General features: G+C 39.9%; 1 pseudogene; it reads left to right on the forward strand.

The window, feature by feature from the left end:
* The first annotated feature begins 3886 nt into the window (after positions 1-3886).
* Positions 3887-24496, forward strand: part of LOC149224071 (pectinesterase-like) — a 68930-nt pseudogene continuing 48320 nt past the window's right edge.

A 24496-nucleotide genomic window follows, 5' to 3' on the forward strand; every position in this document is an offset into this window, starting at 1 on the left:
ATCAACCTCCAAACATCTCCAGTTCTAAATGCCAATTGGAAAATGTTATCAACACCTCTGAATAAATAACTATGTTTGTTTCCTTTTCCACCTTTTGAATTTTTTTTCTCTTCAATTTGATATCCTATTTCCATACAACATTCCTTTCGAAAATTTGCAGTAACATTTATCCTATCCCCACCACATTTTTTTTTAAATTCACTATGAATAATTCTAACCCTTTGGATGAAAGTCATAAACATCCTATATTCATTATTTGAATTATGATCCCATGCCACTAAATTTGCTTCTGTATCTGATAAACCAACGTAAATGATACATTTCATTGTTTCAAAACGTGGGTTATTAGGATATTCCTCCATCAATTATCTTTGAGCTTCTACAAACTGATTCCCCCCAAGCACATAATAATTGTATTCAAAACACATCTTATATTCATTATTTGAATTATGATCCCATGCCACTAACTTTTCTTCTGTATCTGATAAACCAGCGTAAATGATAGATTTCATTGTTTCAAAACGTGGGTTATTAGGATATTCCTCCATCAATTATCTTTGAGCTTCTACAGAATGGTTCCCCCCAAGCACATAATAATTGTATTCAAAACATTTTGACTTATCAAATGCTTCTTTGTTGGGAACTTGAAGTGGATTAACAAGAAGCACATAACTAACCACATGAGCATATGGATTGTACCTCATCAATGTCTTCAAGTTGTGAACATGCAGATGATGTGGCTTTCTAACTTGATATTGACATTGTCATTCACTTGCTTTATAGGTTTGCCTGACATTAAGCTGAAATGTGCGACCACCATCAATTAAGTTTCTCTTTGTCAAATTCTCTCGAATGACATTTTGTTTTGTTTTGATAATTCCATTCTCTAAATTAGCTCCTAGTGTAATGTTTTCTTTGCTTTCTTTTGAAGTTTCACTAGGTTCTTGACCGTTGGTAATGACTTCTTCAAAATATTCAACTTTACCTTTCTTGGTCATAACATTCCCAACAGAGTTATTCTTGCGCATTGTTACTTTTGGTTTTTTATGGCTCTTCTCAGTTCCAATGTCATCTTCAGTAATGGCAACATATGCTTCATTGTCAATTTCAACTTCATCATTCTCAAAAGTAACTTGTTTACCCTTGCTAGATTTATCCACCAGAGGCCTTTTTTTTTTATTCTTTGGATGTAGCTTTGTAGCATTATCAATTACTACATTTTGCTTATTTTCCATATCTTCTTCTGACACCGAGTAAAAACTGCTGACAACTTTCATGATATCATGCTCTATGAAATGAATGCCTTCCAACCTAATTGAACAACTTTCAACGAAATTCTGCCAAACAAAATATCATATGTCAATAAAAAACAAAGTTAAAAAATATAGCGAGACACTTTCAAGAACGCAAAATACAAATATAAATAACAATACTTACGATGTTTTGTGTCATCTCATTTACGATTTGATTACACAACTTTGTAGATACCTCTCTCGTGTCATACAATGAATATGATAGTTGGTATTTAACCCTTTCATGTGACTTGGGAGCTTTTGTAAGTATGTAAACAACTTCAGTGTCCGGTACCGAACACATATCTACGACTCTTCCCATCACCTCAAAAATTCCATTATCATTCGGTATATCGATATATAGATATATATTCACATTTTTGCTTTCTCTTTCCTTCACATACCAGATTCTTGATGGAAATTTCACCTCTTTCAAATTCTTCCAGTCTGAAATCATCTTCTTATCACTTGAGGCACTTGAAAGATTTGTAGTCATGAGCTGAAAGATTTGTAGTCATGAGCTGAGGTGGAGTTCGTTCACCAATGTTTCTTTTAGATGCACCTTTAAGAGTCTTTGGTCCAGAAAGATTCACTGAAATTTTCTTTGATGCCATTTTCCTGAAAAATAGAAACACATAAATCAGTTAATAATAAAAACATATTAACTTAAATTAACAACGAAAATAAATCATAAATTTTTTATTTGTATGATCAACAATCACCCCACCCACTGCCCCTCACATTCTAAAAGGGCATGCATTAACATTCTAGTGTAAACAAATTAAATCACGAATAAAACATTCGAAAATTAACTATATATATATTATATGAAATGTCTATTTTTTTAATAAGTACAAAAAATATATATATGTAATGGTGCCCCACCACACCCACCGACGCTCTACACCATCTGCCTGCCCCGGGCGCCCCCACCGCCATTCCCCCTCACCCACGAGCGCCCTCCCTCTCTCCGCCCAACCCCCCGGGCGCTTGCCACACTCCACTCCACCCACGAGCGCCCTCCTCCTCTCCACCCAACCCCTCTAGGCGCTTGCCAAACTCCACTCCACCCACCCACCGTGTCCCCCCTCTGGAGCGCCCTCCCCCAACCACCCAAGCCACCCACCAGCGGCCCCCCTCCCTCGCGCCCCAACCCCCCTGCTGCCCCCTGGGCGTGCCCTCTCAACCCCTCGCCCAGGCGCTTGACCGCACCAACCACTCCCCTGGGTGCCCCAACCCAACCCCCCCGCCCCCACGGGTGCCCATGCCTCGCACCCCCCGCCCGGGCGCCCTTCCACCCTCCGTGCCCCAACCTTTCCACAAACCCACCCCCTCACCCCGGGCGGGCGCCCCAACCGACCCCCTCGCCCCAACCCACCCAACCCTCTCTCCACCCCAACCCCCACCAGTGCACCTCCACCCACCACCACCCCCAGGCGGGCGCCCTCCCAACCCCCGCGCCCTTGCCCTCACCCACCCCTTGCCTGGGCGCCCTACCACCCCGTACGCCCAAACCCTCCCAACCCCCGGGCGGGCGCCCCCTCCCAACCCCCCCAGGCACGCCCTCCCACTAGCCGTGCCCCACCCGCTTCCCCAACCCCTGCCCGGGCGCCCTCCCAACTCCACCGAGCCGCCCTCGCCTCCCCAGCGCATGCCCCCCACCTCCCCCTGGGCGCTCACCCCCCACCCTTCCTCCGCCCCCCGCCCCAACCCTGCAGGGCCGCCCCCCACCTCCCCCCGCCCAGGCGCTCCCCACCCCACCCTCCCTCCGCCCGCCACCCCAACCCCACCGGGCAACCCCCCTTCCCCTTCCCCCTCGGGCGACAGCCCCCCCCTCCCCACCCCGCGGGGTGCCCCCCGCCCCAACCCCCCTCGACCCGGGCACCCCCCGACCCAACCCCCTTCCCCCCAGGCCGCACACCCCTCCCCCTCCTTAGCGCCCGCGCCCCCTCCCCCACGGGCGCCCCCCACTCCAACCCCTCTCCACCCGAGCACCCCCCTGCCCAACCCCCTTGCCCCCGGGCATGCCCCGCGCACCCTCCCTCGGCCCCGCCACCCGGGTCGCCCGTGCCCCCGCCCAGCAGGCGGCAGGGCGATTCCAAGAATCACCTTGCCACCTGCCGGGCGAGGGGGCGGGCAGCCTAGGTGGCGCTTGCCGAGGCCGCACACCCGGGCTGCCCGTGCCCCCGCTCGGCAGGCGACAGGGCGATTCCGGGAATCGCCCTACCGCCTGCCAGGCGGCACGGGTGGTGGGGCCGAGGGAGGGTGGGCAGGGTGCACCCGGGGGGAGGGGGGTTGCGGCGGGGGGTGCCAAGGCAGAGGGGGTTTGGGGCGGGCGGCGCCCGAGGGTTTGGGGGGCGGGCGCCAGGGAGGGGGAGGGAGGGGCGGCCCGAGGGGGTTGGGGCGGGGGGTATGGTAGGGTAGGGTAGGGTGGGGGCGCGGGGTGGGGGCGCTCGGGGGTTAGGGCGCGGGGTGCCAGGGAGGGGGAGGTAGGAGTGGGGGCGGGGGGTAGGGTAGGGTGGGGGCGGGGTGCCGCGCCCGGGCGGGGGGAGGGGTGGAGAGGGGCGCGCCCCGGGGGGGAGGGGGGGCGGGCGATGGGGAGGGCGGGCCGGTGGAGCGGGGCGCGGCACGCCCGGGGGGAGGTGTGTTGTGGAGGGGCAAGGGGCGCTCGGGCAAAAGGGGGAGGGGAGTGTCGGGCGCACTCGGGGGTCGGGTACGTGGGGTGCTGCGGGGCGCCCTTGGGGGTTGAGGTGGGGGCCGGGGGTTGTGGTTAGGCGGTCGTGGGGGTGGGATGGGTAGAGTGCCGGTGGGGCTGAGGGAGGGGTGAGGGCGCCTAGTGTGGTGCGGGGAGGTGAGAGAGGGGTGTGAGGGAGGGATGGGCAAGGGAGCTGGCCAGGGAAGCTGAGGGCTCTGGGGGGCTGATGGTAAGGGATGAGGGTGGCATTAAGGGGGTTAAGGGGGCAGGGGCCCAACCCCATGACAAGCGGGCGAGCCACTGGGCCGCCCCCACACCCCCTACCGCTCCCCCATGCCCTCACACCCCGCCTGACCTCCCCTCTCACCCTGCGACACCACGGCGGTCCACGCATGGGTATTAAGCGATTGAGTTTGATCGGGCCCACCATGCTCACAGTGGATGTAATTGTTATTTTGGCTCAGGAAAATTATTAATTTAAAAAAAAAAATCTTTTTCATTAAACTAATTTAATACAAAAGTTTTCAAGGAAAAAAATTTAACTTACCTTTCAATTGCGAAAATTCTCCGTTGAATATGTTGTTGATAGCGATTTAGCTGCTCCACAAATTCACGAGTCTTTCAACGATTTTCAGAAAGCCTGGATGTGATGTGAGTAATAGTGATAATGAAATTTTAATATATAAGTGAAATTACAGAGATGTTTTACTGTACGGTTAATATGGGATAATTTGTTTTAAGATATTATAAAGCGAATATTATAGATTTGTTTTACAATGGGTTGAATGTGGGATAATTTGTTTTAAAATATTATAAAGCGAATATTGTAGAATTGTAAAGCGAATATTATATAGTTTAACTATTAAAATAATTAATGTAGAAGTTGTAGTGTGCAATTTTAATTTTAATGTTTTATTTCATAAAAAAAATTAGTTTACATTTTTCAATAAATTGTAGAACAAAATAATGAAGGTAAATAAATTTAACAGACTTTTTGGAGGGAAAATTTTATTCTTTAAGCTATATAATATCTTTAGGAGACTCTCCATTTGTATCATTCAACATCTTCTATTTGAAAGGGTTGGATTGTTCTGAAAGTGAAGTTTCGATTTACACACCATCAACTTCTTCATCGCGTAACAACTCTATTCATATTGATGAATATAGCGGGAATTTTTCGACTATGAATAGAAAGTCAATTCTTCCACTTAGTCCTGATTCTAAGGACTATGAGAGCAGCACTGATGAAAGAGGGGATGGAGAATTTCAAATAAATAAAGAGTCACAGATTCCACTTAGTCCTACTTCTAAGGACTATGAAAGCCGCAGTGATGAAGAGCATGATGGTGAAGTTCAAAAGAACAGAGTGCCACGATGTCCACTTAGTCCTAATTCTGAGGACTATGAGAGCAACAGTTTTGAAGAGCATGATGGTGAAGCTCAAAAGAATGGAGTGTCACGGTGTCCACTTAGTCCTAATTCTGAGGACTATGAGAGCAGTGGTTTTGAAGAGCATGATGGTGAAGTTCAAAAGAATGGAGTGTCACGGTGTCCACTTAGTCCTAATTCTAAGTACTATGAGAGTAGCAGTTTTGAAGAGCATGATGGAAAATTTCAAAAGAATGGAGTGTCACGGTGTCCACTTAGTCCTAATTCTGAGGACTATGAGAGCAACAGTGATGAAGAGCGTGACAACGAATTTCACAAGAATGGAGTGTCAAAGTGTCCACTTAGTCCTAATTCTAAGGACTATGAGAGCAGTAGTGATGAAAAGCATGATGTTGATTTTCAAAAGTATGGAGTGTCAAAGTGTCCACTTAGTCCTAATTCTAAGGACTATGAGAGCAGTAGTGACGAAAAGCATGATGTTGATTTTCAAAAGTATGGAGTGTCATGGTGTCTAGTTAGTCCTAGTTCTAAGGACTATGAGAGCAGCAGTGATGAAGAGTGGGATGATGAATTTCAAAAGATTGGAGTGCCACAGTGTCCACTTAGTCCTAATTCTGCAGACTATGAGAGAAATAGTTATGAAGAGCGTGATGATGAATTTCAAAAGAATGGAGTGTCACTGTGTCCTCTTAGTCCTAATTCTAAGGACTATGAGAGTAGCAGTGATGAAGGACAGGATGATGCACTTAGTCCTAATTCTAATGAGTATAAAGGTAGCAGTGACAAAGGATGGGATGTAGCATCTTCAATAAGTAAACAGTCACATTTTCAACGTAGTCCTAATTCTATGGACTATGAGAGTAGCACTGACAATGCATATGAGGAAGAATATCCATTAAACATCGAGTCAGATTTTCCATTCAGTCTGAATTCTAAGGACTACGATAGTAGCACTGAAGAAGCGGAAGATGAAGAATATCCTCCAAGTCAATATTTGAAAAGCAGAGCTGATCATAGTGTGGATAACATTCCTCTTAATGATGATGAAAAGCCTTATACAAATGATGATCCAATGATGGAGATGTTGCTAAGAAATATTGTATCGAGGAGTAGGAGCAGACCTTTTCGTATCAATGCAAGTTGTTCTAGTTATACAAGGGGTAGAGCAGAATATCTAACGAGAAGAAGTTCTATCAGTGCTCTCATTTCAAGTGAATGTTGCCAAAAAGATTGCTTGAAACATATGGATTTCAAATTTGCATTAGAAAGTAGGAAGATATATTTTTCAATGAATAAAAGCATGCAAAATTCATATTTAGTTGGGTGCATGCAATCTACATTGTCAGGTTATGATTATCATATTGGGACTTTTTTTATCTGTAGAAAAGGTTTCAAAATGTTTCATTCGATTGGGAATTTTCGTCTCTCGAGAATTCAAGAAAATTTGGAAAAGGATCCCACATTTTATTCAAAAGTATGTCATAAAAGACAGTTTGGGCCATTATCAAATACTGCAATGTCATGGATGAAAGATTTGTTTTCAAAGCATGGAGAGTGTATGCCAAATAGAGAGACAATACATATTCCAGATAATTTTTCAAGACGAGAAATCTACAACTTCTACAAAGAATATGTAGAAGGTGCTGAGGGACATGGCCAGTTTATTACATATCAATATTTTGTGAGGGTATGGAAGAAATAATTCAACAATGTCCGTATTCCTAAGAAGACAAGGATGGGGATTTGCAGTACATGTGCTTCTCTTAAATAAAAAAGGGACAAATGTGAAGGCTCAGAAAGAGGTAAGCATTCATAACTTTAACTTTTAAAATTGTATAGTCATCAACTATGAAAACATATTTCTTAATGAATTTCTTTTATGTTGTGTAGATTTAATTGTCAAAAAACTTCAGGAGCATCGCGAACAACAAACAAATGAAAGGAAGAAGTTGTATAAGAATTGAAAGAAGTGTTATGATAATCCGAATAAATATTTGGGTTTGATAATTGATGGTATGGACCAGAAGAAAACACTTTTACCACATTTTGTTCGCACACCCAAAAATTTACAGGAGGAAAATTTTATTCAATTTCACTTGGTCGGTTGTATGGTCTTCAATTGGAAAATGTTGCCAAGGGTGTACTTCACAGCTCCAAATATTCATAATGATGCAAATCTGACCATAACCATAATTCATGTTGTGATTTCTCATTGGTCTAGTAATCTTCCTAAAGTTTTGTATCTACAATTGGACAACACTTGCCGTGAAAACAAAAATAAGGTTGTTTTTGGATATCTAAACATGCTTGTTGAATTGAGAATTTTTCAGAAGGTAAAGGTTGGTTTCCTTCTTGTTGGGCACACTCATGACAATATTGATCAGATGTTCAGTCGTTTTTCAGTCACATTGAGGAGGAAGGAAGTTGGGAGCTTGCCATCACTAATTGAATGTATTAAGAAATTATACATGCCAGAGCCTACTTTTTATGTGTTGGAAGAAACTGTTGACATCGAAGATTTATTCTGGGATCATATGGTGAGGGGAAATGCATTGAACAACTTAATGACATTAGCTTCCAACATCAATTTCGTATCAAAAAATTTGATGGGAAAACACTAATATGGGGCAAGAAGTATTCAACTACTACCGAATGGGCACCGTCATCAGGTTTGAAATTTTTGAAGTTCATTCCAGATCATCCAATATTTGCATCAAAAATATTGTTATTACAATTAGTTGGTGAAGTTCAGAATGCACGCAGACATAACAGAGATATAAATTATTCTTATTGCCTAGAAGAAATTAAAAAATGTATTAGATATACATATGAGTACTTTGACATTGCTGATTCAGTTTGGTGGGAGTCATTTTTCAATAATCAAAGTGATATCATTTCGACAACAACAAATGAAGATATACCTTTGAAAAATCCATTTATTTGGCCACAAAATGTGTCAAATGAACATGAGGAAGTAAACATTGTTGAACAACAACAATCTCAAGGTATTATTAATTCTTCACAGGCAGCAGAAAGAGAGATGTATATTGGTTCGAGAAGATCTCATGCACAACGTGAAGCCATGGAAGACCTTTATAGGGGTTCAGTACGAGATATTAAGGAGGGTTGCATGATTGCAGTGCTAGCAGATGGAGATCCCAATGGCTATCCATTTTGGGTTGCTAAAGTTATAAAGGTCTTTACAGAAAATGAGGATGTTACAAGTGTTGAAGTACATTGGTATGCCACAAATACACACCCATTCAATGGTGTGTATAAGACAGAGATGGTAGTTGACAAAAAAAATGGCGGAAAAAGAAAAAGAAAGGGTACAAATATAAATCACCGCCGCACAGACATATTAAAATTGGAGGATGTTGACATACTTTTTTATGACTTCAATTTAACAAAGAGAGGAACTCTTCGCTTCAAGACGATAGAGATTCTGAAAAGGTTGTTATCATAAGGAATGGTGTTGACATGGGAGTCAGCTGAAACCAGTCGTAGATCTAGAAGAATTTTGAACCCTGAAATGTTGGGCATGCATGTGGACTCAGATGGGGCACTAGTTGATGAAAGAGAAGAATATGGAACATCTTCGTCAGCATCCAGTCACTCATCTGAAGATGTGAATTCTGATGGTGTGAAAGAAAATATGAGTGATTTTGAATAATTGTTTAAGACAGTTTATATAACTGATGTATGCATCGTATCTTCAAATAAAATTAATGTTTTCCATATGGTGTTAAATGGGAAGTTATGAGGCATTTTATGTTGTTGGATTATATGTCTTAATTATGATAAATTTTATTGTTTAAAATATCTTCAATGTAATATTAAATTAGAGATATAATGTATGTTTTATTCAATATACAAATAATGACTTTTGAATTCATTTAGTGATGTAATTTGTTCATAATGTCATGGTTTTTTAATTTTATAGTTGAAAAAATTTCAATTATTTTTGTATGTAGCATGTTATGGTTGAAAACATGTTAAATTTATACCTAGGAAAGAAAAATGATGTTCTACTAAAAACATTAATGTGTTTTTTCCCTCATAAACAACTTTGTTTGACACATAAAAATTTGGTTTTATTAGCATTTTTTTAAATTTTTGAGAATTGACCCTAAAAAAAAATCATTGTTCTAGTATCATCACTTTCATTTTGAAGCTATATTTTGCATGAAAATTTCATAGTAAATTTTGTAATCACTGCGACTTTTAAAACATGTTTAAAATTGACGCCTAAAAAATAAAAACATCGTTCCAATATACACACTTTTCGTTTTTAGCACTGTTTTTGATGTTTTTTTGGGGTTTTTTTGCCAGAGTTCCTGTTTTGAGTTTATAGTTCCCGTTTCAAAGTTTACATTGTTTTAGCTTGCTTGAGGGACATTTGCTTATATGGTTGTAACCGTAGGAATACCCAATCACCTACATCAAAACTTCTTTCGCTACGATGTTGATCTGCCTGTTGTTTCATTCTATTTTATGCCAACACGAGGTTATCCTTTAAGAGTTGGAGGACTTGTTGTTGATGTTCGATGTGATGTTCCATTGCTTGAACCTTAGAATTTTCTCTTAAATATGATGTGATGGATGGTGGCTGATACCCATAAAGTGCCATAAATGGGGTCATTTTTGTTGTTGTATGAAAGGAAGTGTTATACCACCATTCAACCAGAGGCAACCATTTGACCCATTGTGTCTGTTTATCAGATACAAAGCAACGAAGATATCCTTCCAAATATTTGTTTACTATCTCAGTTTGCCCATCAGATTGAGGATGATAAGATGAGCTATGAGCTAGCTGAGTACCAAGACAAGAAAATAATTTTGTCCAAAAATTTCCAGTGAAAATGGGATCTCTGTCACTTACAATAATCTTTGGGTTTCCATGTAGCTTTTGAATTGTTTCCATAAATGTAGTAGAAACTGTATTGGCTTTAAATGGATGTGATAATGCACAAAAATGTGCATACTTGGTAAGTCTGTCAACTACCACCATGATGACACTCTTTCCCTCAGACTTGGGTAAACCTGTGATAAAATCCATTGAAACCTCCTCCCAACGTTGGCTTGGAATGGATAAACGTTGTAATAGACCCGATGTCTTAATTGTTTCAACTTTATTTTGTTGGCAAACCAAACATTCTGCCACAAACTTTTGAATATCTGATTTAAGGCCATCCCAAAAAAATTCCTTCTTAACCCTGTGGTAAGTTTTTAAAAATCCTGAGTGCCCTCCTAAGGGAGAAGTGTGCAATTCCATAAAAATATTTTGTTTTAGTTGGGAATTCTTAGAGGTATAAGCGAACCATAACGAATCATTTTTCCAGCTAAATGTATCAGACATACTGGAATCTTGTTGTAACTTTCGAATAAGTGCCCACACTTCTTCGTCATTCTTCCATTCCTCCCTCGCTTTGTTTATCCAATCTGGTTGGATAATAGAAATTGCGCACAACAATGCTTCCACATCCTCATCCTTTCTTGAGAGTGCATCTGCCACCACATTTTGCTTCCCCTTTTTGTAGATGATTTCAAAGTCATAACCCAACATCTTTGTGACCCACTTTTGTTGCTCTTCAAAGGATAATCTTTGTTCTAAAAAGTTTTTAAGGCTATCATGATCCGTTTTTACCTTGAAGTGACTTCCCATTAGGTAGGTTCACCATTTCTTAAGTGCATGGAGTATTGCCAACATTTCCTTCTCATAAATAGCTTTGTGTAAACAATTTCCCTTGATTGGACGACTTTCAAAAGCAATGGGTCTTTCATCTTGAATTAAAACAACACCAATTCCATTTCCTGAAGCATCACATTCCACAATAAAGGTTTTTGTGAAGTTCGGTGTAGCTAAGACCGGTGCTTGGCACATTGCCTCTTTAATATGCTCGAATTCCTTTGTTGCTTCTGGAGTCCATGAAATTCATATTTCTTCAATAATGTTGTTAGAGGTGCTGCTATTCTTCCATAATTCTTAACAAACTTGCGATAATACCCTGTCAACCCGAGAAATCCTCGCAGATGCTTTATGGATGTGGGAATTTTCCATTCCTTAATGGCTTTAATTTTGCTAGGGTCTACCTTAACTCCTTCATGAGATACAATATGACCCAGATATTCCACCTCTTGTACTCCAAAGAAACATTTTGATCTTTTCGCATATAATTGTTTCTCCTCCAATAGTTGTAGAACCCTGTCAACATGTTCAACATGATCCTTCCAAGACTTGCTGTAGATTAATATATCATCAAAAAATACTAACACAAATTTTCTAAGGAATGGTTTGAAAATTGAATTCATCAAATGTTGAAATGTTGAAGGTGCATTGGTAAGGCCAAAAGGCATGACCAAAAATTCATAATGACCCTCATGAGTTCTAAATGTTGTTTTTGGAATGTCTTCAGTATTCATTTTGATTTGATGATATCCTGAACGAAGATCCAACTTGGTGAAGTAAATTGATCCATGCAATTCATCCAGTAATTCATCAATGACAGGAATGGGAAACTTATCTTTAATAGTGAGCTTGTTGAGCTCCCTATAATCCAGACACATGCGCCATGATCCATCCTTCTTATGCACCAATACTACTGGAGCAGAGAAAGAACTTTGACTCGGTTGAATTATACCAGCCTCTAGAATTTCTACAACCATACGTTCAATTTCACTCTTTTGGGCATAGGGATATCTGTACGGCCTGATGTTTGGAGAAACACTTCCTGGAATCAGATGAATAGCATGATCATGATCACGAATAGGTGGGAGACCTTTGGGAGTCTCAAATAACTTGGAATGATTGTCCAAGACTTTTTGGAGATCTGGAGAAATAGATGATTCCAATGTGGAAACATCTAGCGAACATAATTGTGCAATTACACCTCTTTGTTCCTTTTCTATAAGCTTTGTCATACCATTAGAGCTGATTATCTTTCCCGGTTTCCCTGAAATACCCCTTAATTCAACTTCCTTTCTTTCCACAGAAAATTTCATGAAAAGTTCTTGAAAATTAAAAGCTATTGTACCCAAGGATTGTAGCCATTGGACTCCTAGTACAACATCATCACCTCCCATTGGAATGGAAATCATTGGGCTAGTCAATACATATTCTCCCATGGATAGCTTGAATGGCACTTTCCCGAGAAATTTATTGTTCCTCCATTTGCAACCATCACTTGACACTCTGGTGCTGGATATAAGAAGCAATTCAATTATTTTGCTACCTTACAATGAATAAAATTGTGGGTACTTCCTGAATCAATCAACACTATTACCTTTTTCTTCTCTATTTGTCCTTCTATCTTGATGGTTTGAAGAGTGTTAATTCCCGCCAATGCATTACAAGATATGGTCGGATTAATTTCTTATTTATCTAGGCTTTGTTCTTGGAGTATATCCTCTTCTTTTGACCTTTCCTTCTCCTTTTCTTCTTCATCTTCACAATCTATGTAGAATAATTTCTTCTCAGCACACTTATGACCTTTAGTGTATTTGCTATCACAACTATAAAAAAGCCATTTTGCTCTTTTTTCTTCCAATTTTTTTGCTATCAACCTTCTAGGTTGTGGAAGACTAGGGGAAACAACACTTCCATCTTTATAGTTGTGAGTGGTGTGCTTCCTGGTTGCCATAATTTTGCTTTCCATTTTTCTTGCTAACCTGAATGCCTTCTCTAATGAATCAGGTTCCCAAAGGTGAACATCATGTTGGATATTATCCTTTAAAGTCCCTATGAACACATCAATCCTATGCTCCTCTGGAATATTTTTTACCCTTATGTTTAATTTTTGGAACTCCTCAATGTGCTCCATTATTGAACCCTTTTGTTTGAGACTTATCAATTGGCTAAAAAAAGTGTTGCTTTTTGTATCCTCATAATGTGCTGTCAATTATTCCATAAAAATTGCCCAAGTTATAATTTGCTTACGAGAGCAAAACCATTGATACCATACAAACTGATTTGGTTCCAAATATAAAGTTGTAATACGTACGTTTTGTGTGTTTTACACATTATTGAGATCAAAAAAGTGCTCAATCTATAATATCCATGTTGCGGGATCCTTGCCATCAAACTTCCTCATATCTATTTTTGGAATATGGTGGGTCTTCGATCCAACATTAGGGTCTATAGAATCATGATTAACATTTCTTTTGTTCTCATCATGAGTTTCCTTTACTACCCTTTCACCATTAGGGACCATTTCTTGTAGCAACTTATTCATATTTATCTTCAATTCTTCCATGTCTATCTTCAAATTTGTCTTCCAATTGTCCATATTAGCTTCCATGCCATTCATCTTAGCTTCCATGCCCTTTATCTTAGATTCCATTCCATTTATCTTAGCTTCTGTTAGCTTTTGTGATACTGATTCTTGTAATTTTGATATATCATGTAGCATTTCTTCCTCTTCTTCATGAGTCATGCTACTGCTTTCAGGTTGCTTACTAGGTGTTTGCATTTTCTTTCCTCTGGGCATCAGTTACGGATAACAATGCTCTACAATGCCCTTTAAATTCCTTCAAAATAATTTTTCAAACCAATCTTAAGCAAAAAATTTAAAAAATCTACACACCTTTTTTTCACTTTGTAGGAGCTCGATATTGCTTCTGATGTATCTTTGTAATTTCTGATCATCCAGTTCTAAAATTATGACCTGTAGTATCCCTCTGTGTCCTCTTTCCAATGCCACCAGTCTGATCCCAATTAGATTCTCCAAGGAAGAGTTATGTGAAATCTCCCACAGTGACCGGATTATAGACTAGTTCAGTATAGCAAAATTGTATGACGTACCACGAGTCCCTGTTTCGACCTTTGGATCTGAAAAATATATACAAGAAACTACAGTCTGTCCTCTTTCTGTAGCTTCTTACGAAATTTCAGTCCGATTCTCAGAGAGAAAGTTATGACGATTTTCACCAGGTCACCTGTTTGGAATGTAATTGAGGAGTCTGCAAAAAGACCAACTTCCTCAGATCATATTTCCACAAATATAGCACGAAAAGCTCTGAAATTCGGACCCGAGATTTAGCGCGATGTCTTCTCAAATGGGTTTTTTTTTAGCTTCTGAAACGTCGTAGAAAAATGTTCTAGTGAAAATGCCATGATGACCTGTTTGGAGCAGTGAAACCCTAGAATCCAAAGCTTTGATACCAAATGTTATGAAACCATCTCATGAAAAAGATAGAAAAGATAGATCAACACCTTAGAATTCAGCCTCTTCGAGGGGGAAACCTCCTTTACATTACATAAATGAACAATTCTTGGATGATTCAAATGACAAAACCTCCTTTCTATATATAGGAGTATAAGGAGTCACAATATAACCCAGCCGACCTAACAATAATAATAATAAGCCACAAAAGTAACAATAGAGGGATTCTATGGGTCACAGTAATAACAATATGGGGATAATAGTGGCATAGCAATATTAATAAGGGGTACAACTACAATAGTAATGGGGTAATCACTAGTATTATAGGGACCCAACACATGCTCTAATACCACTCTAGAACACCCTCCTCCCACATCTACCCAAGCAATCGACCAGCTGGGGTAAACATGCACCAAGAGGCCACTATGATGTGATTCGACCTCCTAATTCATGTAAAGGAAGTGGGACCGATAGAAACACACCATATAGACATTAATCATCAACTAGAGGACCCTTGGGAACCAATCTAATACTTTAGAAAACTTATGTTGGGGTCCCACTAAACTTTTGGACAATTTCAGCCTTAGTCACTTCCATGCTATGGGCATGAGGGCGACCAAAAACCTAAATTTGCTCTAACAAGCTCGGTTGCCCATGACCAGAGACCAAAACTGTCAGTGCTATGGTAGTGACTCCAGGATTTGGGCCACTTTTTTAGGCCCAAAGCCTAGAATTGAAACATCTCTTCAGATCAGTAAAATAACATGGAAATGACAGTACTAAAGAAAATACTTGTTTAAGACCTTGAATGAACCCCTACTAGCCACGATAGGCATTTCATCAAACATATTGCAAATGTGTAATCTACATGTGTAATTAACAATTCTGAGCATAGGTGTCTCATACTCAGCTAAGAATTGTTAAGAACCATTGATGCCTCAACTCATCAACTACCATTCCATCCATTATTTCATAGATACATTAATCATTCATTTACAAGTAAAAACATGATGAGAGCGACACATGGCTGCTGTCATAAAACACATACACAACCAGCATAATAACAACAAAAAATACTCATGAAAGTACTGTCATATAGACCACATATAATCCATCAAAATTCTCATAGCAATACAAGGAGAAATAACTTTTCCTTAATGATGCAAAATCCAAACTTGGGATGGGACTTCCACTTTCTACCCAACCGTAGAATGGCTAAGCCAAATATCTCTTCAACCATTCACTCTCATGCCATATTCCAAGCATGATCATGGGATCCCATAGAGCACATCAATAAAAAACCATCCAGGGCTTACAGAGGCCATCCACCTCAACCCATCGAACAGTGATTCAACCTCATGACCAGACATAAAAAAACCATCACTAGACTGGTCTCCATCCAAGCCTTCTAGGGCTTCAAGAGCATTTGTTCTAACGAAGGCTTCAAAGACTAGTAACTCAACCCACAGCTACCAACCAAGGCTTCGAGGACTAGTAATTCAACCCACCAAGGGCTTCCAAATCGTTTGTCCAACCAAGGCTTCCAGGACTAGTAACTCAACCCAAGCTATTACAAGGCTTCTAGAGCGTTTGTCCAATGAGGGCTTCCAAGAACTAATAACTTAACCCAAGCTAAGGAAACATGAGAACTAACAAAACACATACAATGAAAGTAAACCCATAATAACCATGGCCATCCATTAAATTCCAAGGCTAGGCAATCCACTACCAATCCAGGCAATCCCCCTTGCCAATGACAAATCACAACCAAGAAACCACATGCATGTGCCATGCATGCCAAAACTAGTTAAGGAAACATACATGCAACTTGGTACCTTCAAGAAAATCTAATTTAGTTGTTGATCATGATGCCTTCTTGCACATTCCTTCTCTTACTTTGCCTTCTTTCTTCACGAATCCAAGTATGAAACCAACTCACAAAGTGATAGAAAAGATAGATCAACGCCTTATAATTTAGCCTCTTGGAGGGGGCAACCTCCTTTACATTACACAAATGAACAATTGTTGGATGATACAAATGACAAGACCTATTTTCAATATTTAGGAGTCTAAGGGGTCATAGTATAATCAGAGCCGACATAACAATAATAATGTAAGGGCACAATAATAACAATAGTGGGCTTCTATGGGGCACAATAATAACAATATGCGGACTGCATGGGAAAAACAATATAATAAGGGGGTTGTACTAATAACAATAATGGGTTACACTAGTAGTATAGGGACCTAACATGCCCCTCTCCTTCAAAAAGTGTTGTCCTCAACGCTTGAGTAGTTCTTGATGCTCTTGTATAAAATTATTGTCCTCCCACGTGGAAACTTCAGCGGGTAAGTTCTTCCACTTGATGAGATACTCTAAAATTGATCGATTTCGTAGTTGTCGGGTTCTTGTTTTTGTGACTGCTCTAGGTTCCAATATTATTTTTCCTTCCTCGTCAAGTTCTAGCAATATTGTTTGAATTGGGACCTTCTACAACTTTTGAATAACTGGCCACACTTATTCATCCTTCTTCCATTCATCTCTTGCTTCGTTTATCTAATCTGGTTGGATAATAGAAATAGCACAAAACAATGCTTCCACATCTTCATCCTTTCTTGAGAGTGCATCTACAACAACATTTTTCTTCCCTTTTTTGTAGATGATTTCAAAGTCATAACCCAGCATATTTGTGATCCATTTTCTCCATTCTTCTAAAGATAATCTTTGTTCTAAAAAGTATTTAATACTATCATGATCCATTTTTACCTTGAAGTATCTTCCCATTAGGTAAGGTCACCATTTCTTAAGTGCATGTAGTATTGCCAACATTTCCTTCTCATAAATAGCTTGCTTGAGATGTAGCCATAAAAATACCCAATCACCTACATCAAAACTTCTTTCATTGCGATGTTGATCTGCCTGTTGTTTCATTCTATTCTGTACGAAAGTGGCGTTATCATTTAAAAGTTGGAGAACTTGTTGTTGATACTCGATGTGATCTTTCACTGCTTGAATCGTTTTCTTATTGATATGTCCTTCTATCTTGAGAGTTTGAGGAGTGGTAATTTCTTCTAATGCATTACAAGATATGGTCGGATTCATTTCTTGATGCTCAATGTGAACTTTCACTTCTTGATATGTCCTTCTATTTTGATGGTTTGAGTGGTAATTCCGGCCAATGCATTACAAGATATGGTTGGATTCATTTCTTCTTTCTCAATGTCATCTTTCACTTCTTGAACCTTTTTCTTCTTGATATGTCCTTCTATCTTGAGAGTTTGAGGAGTGGTAATTCTTGCCAATGCTTTACAAGATATGGTCAGATTCATTTCTTCTTTCTCTGGGATTGGTTCCTGGTGTATATCCTCTTCTTTTGATGTTTCTTGATTGTTTTCTTCCTCCTCTTCACAATCAATGTAAAATATTTTTTTCTCAGCACACTTGTGACCTTTAATGTGTTTGTTATCACAATTGTAACAAAGTCCTTTTTCTCTTTTTTCTTCCAATTTTTGTGGTGTCAACCTTGTAGGTTGTGGAACGCTAGGAGAAACAACACTTCCATCTTTATAGTTGTGAGGGGTAGAATTTCTTGTTGCCTTAATTTTTCTTTCCACTTTTCTTGCCAACCTGAATGCCTTCTCCAATGAATCAAGTTCCCAAAGACAAATCTCATGTTGAATGTTATCCTTTAAAGTCCTTATGGAGACATCAATCCTATGCTTCTCTGGAATATCATTTTCCCTTATATTCAATTTTTGAAAGTCCTCAATGTGCTCTGCCATTGAACACTTTTGTTTGAGATTTATCAATTGGCTAAAGAAGATGTTTCTTTTTGTATCCTCATAATGTGATATCATTTCCTCCATGAAAATTGACCAGGTAACAAGTGGTTTACGAGAACAAAGCCCTTTATACCATTAAAATTGATCTGGTTCTAAATATGAAGATGCAATACGTACCTTTTGTAATAGTTACACCTGATGTAGATCAAAATATTGCTCCATCTGTAGTATCCAATTTACCGGATCTTGAAACGACTGTAACTCTTTAATTTTGGATATTCCAGTTGTGAAATCACGACCTGCAGTAGCCCTCTGCATCCTCTTTCCAATGCCACTAGTCCGATCGAAATTAGATTTTCCAAGAAAGAGTTATGCACAATCTCCCAAGATGACCTAATTATATACCTTTTAAGAAGAGTGAACTTGTATGAAGAGCCACGTTTCACTGTTTTGACCTTCGGATCTAAAAAATATACACAGAAAACTATAGTCCATCCTTTTTCTGTAACTTCTTACGAACTTTCAGTATGTTGTGCATAAAGAAAGTTGTGACAATTTTCCCAAGGTCACCTGTTTAAGATGTAATTCAGGAGTCTGCAAAAAATCTAACTTCCTCAGATCATATATCTGAAAATATAGCAAGACAAGATTTGAAATTCAGACCTAAGGTTTAGACCGCTTTCTTCTCAAATGGGTTTTTTTTTAGCTTCTGAAACTTCGTAGCGAACAAGTTATAGCGAAACTTCCACGATGGCCTGTTTTAGATGAAATTCTGGAGCTTGCAAAAACCCTAACTTCCTTAGATCATATCTACGAAAATATAGCGAGACAAGATCTGAAATTCGGACCCGAGGTTTAGACCTATCTCTTCTAAAATGGTTTTTTTTTAGCTTCTAAAACTTCGTAGCGAAATAGTTATAGCAAAAATTCTAGGATGGTCTGTTAGGAGCATCGAAACACTAGAATCCAAAGCTCTGATACCAAATGTTATGAAACGAGCTCACAAAAAGATAGAAAAGATAGATCAACACCTTAGAATTCAGCCTCTTCGAGGGGGAAACCTCCTTTTACACAAATGAACAATTGTTGGATGATACAAATGACAAGACCTCCTTTCTATATATAGGAGTCTAAGGGGTCATAATATAATCAGAGCTGACATAACAATAATAATGTAAGGGCACAATAATAACAATAGTGGGCTTCTATGGGGAACAATAATAACAATATTGGTACTACATGGGAAAAACAATATAATAAGGGGGCTGTACTAATAACAATAATGGATTACACTAGTAGTATAGGGACCTAACATAGATAATAATGAGAAAGCTCCAAAACTAAACTAACAAAAGGTTACCAACTGACCCTCAGAAGCGTTTTTATGGGTGAGCCTCTATTTTCTTCATTTTCCATTATTTTCCTTCATTTTCCTCCTCACATGCAACCTGTGACCTTTCACCTCCCTTTTCTCCTAATTTCCATTATTTTCATAAATAATTGTGCCAAAAATGCCATTTTTCTTTTCCAAAGCCTTAGCCATTGTGTTTGCCAATTTCCTTAGCCATAAACAATTACAAGTGATCCCCATCACTAGGATTCTACCCAATGTTCAGCTTGGAATAAGTGTTCCATCATCGGTGGTTATTATTTTTCCCTTATTTACTTTTATTACATGGAATTTTCATGAGGGCTATTACAAAAATAAAATTCTTACGCCATTCTCTATGGAAGTACATGATGATGTACATTGATTTATTCAACTTACAAACTAACTTATTCTCTTGATGTTGCAAAAAACATTATGGGTATTCCATGTATCTCTTCATCTAAATTTTCATGTAAGAAATTTGTTTTAACATCTAATGTCTCTATGTCCAAATGAAGCAAAAAACTAGATCCAACATATTAAAAATAGATGCAAGTTTAACAACTGCCAAAAATATCTTCCATCTGAGAGTAACCTTTTGCAATTATTCTATATTTACACATTTCAACATTGGTACCAACATCTTCTTTCAATTTGTGTAACAGTTTAGATCCAACAACTTTTATATCTTTAGGAAGTTCTATCAAGTCCTAAATTTTGTTTTTCTTAAGTAAATTTACATTTTATATTTTTATTTAACTAAATGTTGTCACATTCTAACATTCTTCACCCTAAGAAAAGTTTAGTTGATACCTTGCCCAAGTCCATTCATCACCTCTTCAATAAGCCAATAGGATCCAAACACCATCACTAATTATCTAATAACATTGGCTTTGTGAACATATTTGCAAATTTTTCCTGAATGTCGTCCTTTTCAAGTTTTAATCAACCTTAATCAATGACCTATCTTACAAAATGATACTTAATATTAATGTGCTTACTCATTCTAAGATAAGAAGAATTTGTAGTCAAATGAATAACACTCTAACAGTCATAAAACACACTTAAAATATTTTGTGCTCCTCCAATCTTAGCCAAAAGGTGCTTCTAAGAAATTGCCTCTTTTTAACCATGTGAGACCACAATATACTCTTCTTCTGTAGTGGATAATGAAATTATTTCCTAAATATTTTAAATTTAAGTAACTTGAAGTAGATATCCTCTTGTCCAAAACGTGTATAAAATATGGATAAACATAACCACATATAGATCAATACTACCATTAAAGGTAATGCAATAATCACTTGTGTCTTCCTAGTTTTTCCATTCAACTATTAACAACATCTGTTACATGTGAAATATTTGTTCTAGTACATACTGTGGCATTTTCATATGGTACATAAGTCATATTGTTGAAAAGTGTGCAACAAGAAATGCTTGTTGAGAGTGCAACAAGATGATGGAGCTTAGTGAAAAGAGTCGCCTTCACTAAGTGGGCTCGCAGGCTATTTTTGGCGCAAGTCTATTTTTAGACTATGTCTATTTTTAGACATATGGATCATGTCTATGGATTGCAGGTTGTTGTTTATGGATGATTGGTCAAGTTGGGAAAAATAGATGGACTTCTATTTTTGATCAAAGTGTGAGTGATCACAGTGTGAGTGATCAAAGTCTATTTTTAGATTGGTTGTCAAAAATAGAAAAGTCAAATATTATTGTCTCATAATAATATTTGGACTATAAACTTGATCTTATTCTCTTGGAGCACTTCAGTTTGAGCTACAGAGGTGGCACATGCAGCTGTCAGAAGGAAATACGCTTTTCTTATGAGTCAGTTGAGTTGTTGCATGCATGACTTCAGTTAGAACTCAACCAGTTGAGTTTGGTGGAGTTGATTGTGCAGTTGATGGAGTTGTGTTCAGTTTAGCTTTGTTAAACTAGTTGTATTTAGTCTAACTGATCAATAGACTAGAGATGAGTTGGGTGAATTAGTTATTAATTAATTCACAAGTTATTAACTCATAATGCAACTATAGAATACATCAGTTAACTCAGTTGCATGTCAGTGCATGTTCAGTTCAACAGGGACAAGTGGTAGAGAATCAGATTGCTATCAGTTGTGACTATAGTTGTGCACCAGATCTTGCACAATCAAGGGATTGAGTATGCCAATGAGTTTGCTCACGTATTTGCCCAGTATTGTAGCCTTTGCTCACGTCCAACAAAGTGTGAGTGATTATTTTGAGGTGAAATACGAGTTTGGGAAGCCATTCTCATCAGTTCTTGAGCAGGTATTGAGCTAGAGAGGCAGGCAAGCAGTGGAATAGATTTGGAGATCAGATCTGAGCTGTATTGTGTGTAACAGGTGGAGTTGGTACTGGATTGCTTGTGATAAGCATTGTACTTTGTAATGTTACATGATTCAATCAATATAATATACAGATAGTGTGGGGTTTTTAGCGAGATGCTTTCCCCGGGATACATACTGTGTTAATGAGTTTGATTGATGCTTCTATGTGCGCCTGTGAATGTTTCTGCTTCTGTAAATTGATGATCAACGTAGAGGAGATTATGTATTATACATGTTCTGCTTATAATTGTATGATCAGGATAATCTCTGTGAATATGTGTCAAATTATTTAAAATTTCTGCATGGTATCAGAGCTAGATGATTTGCAGAAAAAGTTTCTACATGGTATCGAAGCTGCTTGATTTGTAGAAGAGATTTTTACAGGATATCAAGCGAGGATTGATCATCGGATCTATTATTCAGAAAGTGTTTACATTTTATTTCTTCAGGAAGAGTCTGTAAGTGGACCAGGGAGCCTCTGGATTCATCCTTCTTTTGGAAGGTGAGATATCCGGTAAAAGCCCATACAGTCAATCTCTGTACGAGAAATACTTTGTTCTCACGAATTCTAGATCGGAAGCGGTTGAGTTTTGAGCTAGTGGAATTCGAATTTAATTCCAAAGCAAGAGCAAAACTCAGAAACATTTAGTGTGAGAATGGTGACAGTATGCCCCAGTATCTCATGAAGTTCACCCAATGCCGGGATGAGCTGGGAAGTGTGGGGATGACTGTCGGATGAGGATGGTGAGTCTAGCACTCCTTGACCTTCCTAAGAGTTGGCATAGCTACCAGGACTCGATGAATGGAAGGGAGAAACTGCCAAATTGGGAACGAGTATGGTCGGATTTGATGCAGGAGGAGATTAGACGGAGCACCAGAGACAGTTCTTCATCTATGCATGATGAGGAGAACTGTGCCTTAGCGAGTAAGGTGAAGGAGGGGAAGGGGAAGGTTTCTCTTTCCAAATCCAGTTCTTCCAATGATGGGAAGAAGGTTGACAAGGCGAAGGTGAGATGCTTTCGTTGTCATGAGTTGGGTCATTATGCTACTAATTGCCCAAAGAAGAAGTCCAAGAAGGGATCCGAGGAAGGATCTGAAGGTGAGGCAGCCTCACTTGCTTCACAATTTGAGTTGGACTTCACACTCTTCGCATGCATGGTTTCATCCATGGTGGGAAGTGGTTGGTTTCTTGACAGTGGAGCTTCTTTCCACATGACCAGTGAAAAAAGTTTGTTCAGTACTTTGGAGGAGAAAGATCTCCAGATACTCATAGGGATGGGTAATCATGAGAAGTATAGTGTCTCAGGTGTAGGCACGGTTATTTTTCAGAGGGAGCATGGAGCTCGCCTTACCTTGACTGATGTCGAGTATGTACCAGGACTGAAGATAAACTTTGTGTCGATCGCGATGTTGGAAGACAGAGGCTATGATGTGGTCTTTAGTAAGGGAAAGGTTTTCCTTAGACACATCATCACTAGACAGGTGAAGCAGATTGGTTCACGGGTCAAGAACCTATATGCTCTTGAGGTTCAGGTTGCATGCAAAGCCTTGAACAGCGAGGCAACTGATGGAGACTTGGTGGTTGAGAGGGAGCGTATATTACCTCTCAACATGCAGGGCCAGAAGAAGTCTCAGACGATTGTGGAGGAGCCACGATTGGTGCAGCAGCTTCAGGAGGTTGTGGATCAGCCACAACAAGGGAAGCTGAGAGGAGATCGAGTAGAGACATCTACTCATCCAGAGACCTCCAGTAGGGGGAAACTTTGAGCCAGGTAGGCTGAGGGATCACATGCAGCCATACCTCCAGGTAGGAGGTGGGGTGATGTGGATTGATTGTCCCAAGGAGGAGGGGCAGGATCCTTGAGGTACCCAACCTCTTGGATGAGACCTTGCTACGGGAGCCCCGATGTGTAGTAGCAGGAACTGACTGATTGGGTAGAGACAGATGCGGATGGAGCGGCAGAGAGAGCGACGGTGCAGGGAATCCCAGGACAGCGCATAGCTAGCAGGCTGTAGCAATGCGAGAGGCACAAGTGTTTTGCACAGTGCTAGGTGGCACAGAGAGGTGTGCAATGGTGCAAGATGCATGGAGATGTTGCAGTAGCGCAGATGTCAGAGAGGGAGCACTTGTCAGCAGCAGGTAGAGCTTCAGCATCAGAGGATGTTTCTATCCCAACAGGGAGGTTAGTTGGGAGGTGCAGTGCGGATGCAATGCTGGGAGATAGAACCAGCAGTAGCGCGGATGCAGTCAGAGATCAAAGTGACAGAGGCTAGAGCAGTCAGATACTGAACAGCACAGAGATGCAAAGTTTCAGTCGACAGACCCAATAGCAGTCAGAGACTTTGATGACAGAGCAAGTGGACCGGCCAGATGTGTTGCATGGAGAACATTCTAGAGTTACAGGATCGGGTTTGAGAGGAAGCCTTTCTTGTTGAGAGGGAGTGTTGAAAAGTGTG

Source organism: Pinus tabuliformis, chromosome Q (genome assembly GCF_031772625.1).
Source record: "Pinus tabuliformis cultivar Carrire ecotype Pingquan chromosome Q, CPIR1, whole genome shotgun sequence".
In the NCBI taxonomy this organism is placed as follows: Eukaryota; Viridiplantae; Streptophyta; class Pinopsida; order Pinales; family Pinaceae; genus Pinus; species Pinus tabuliformis.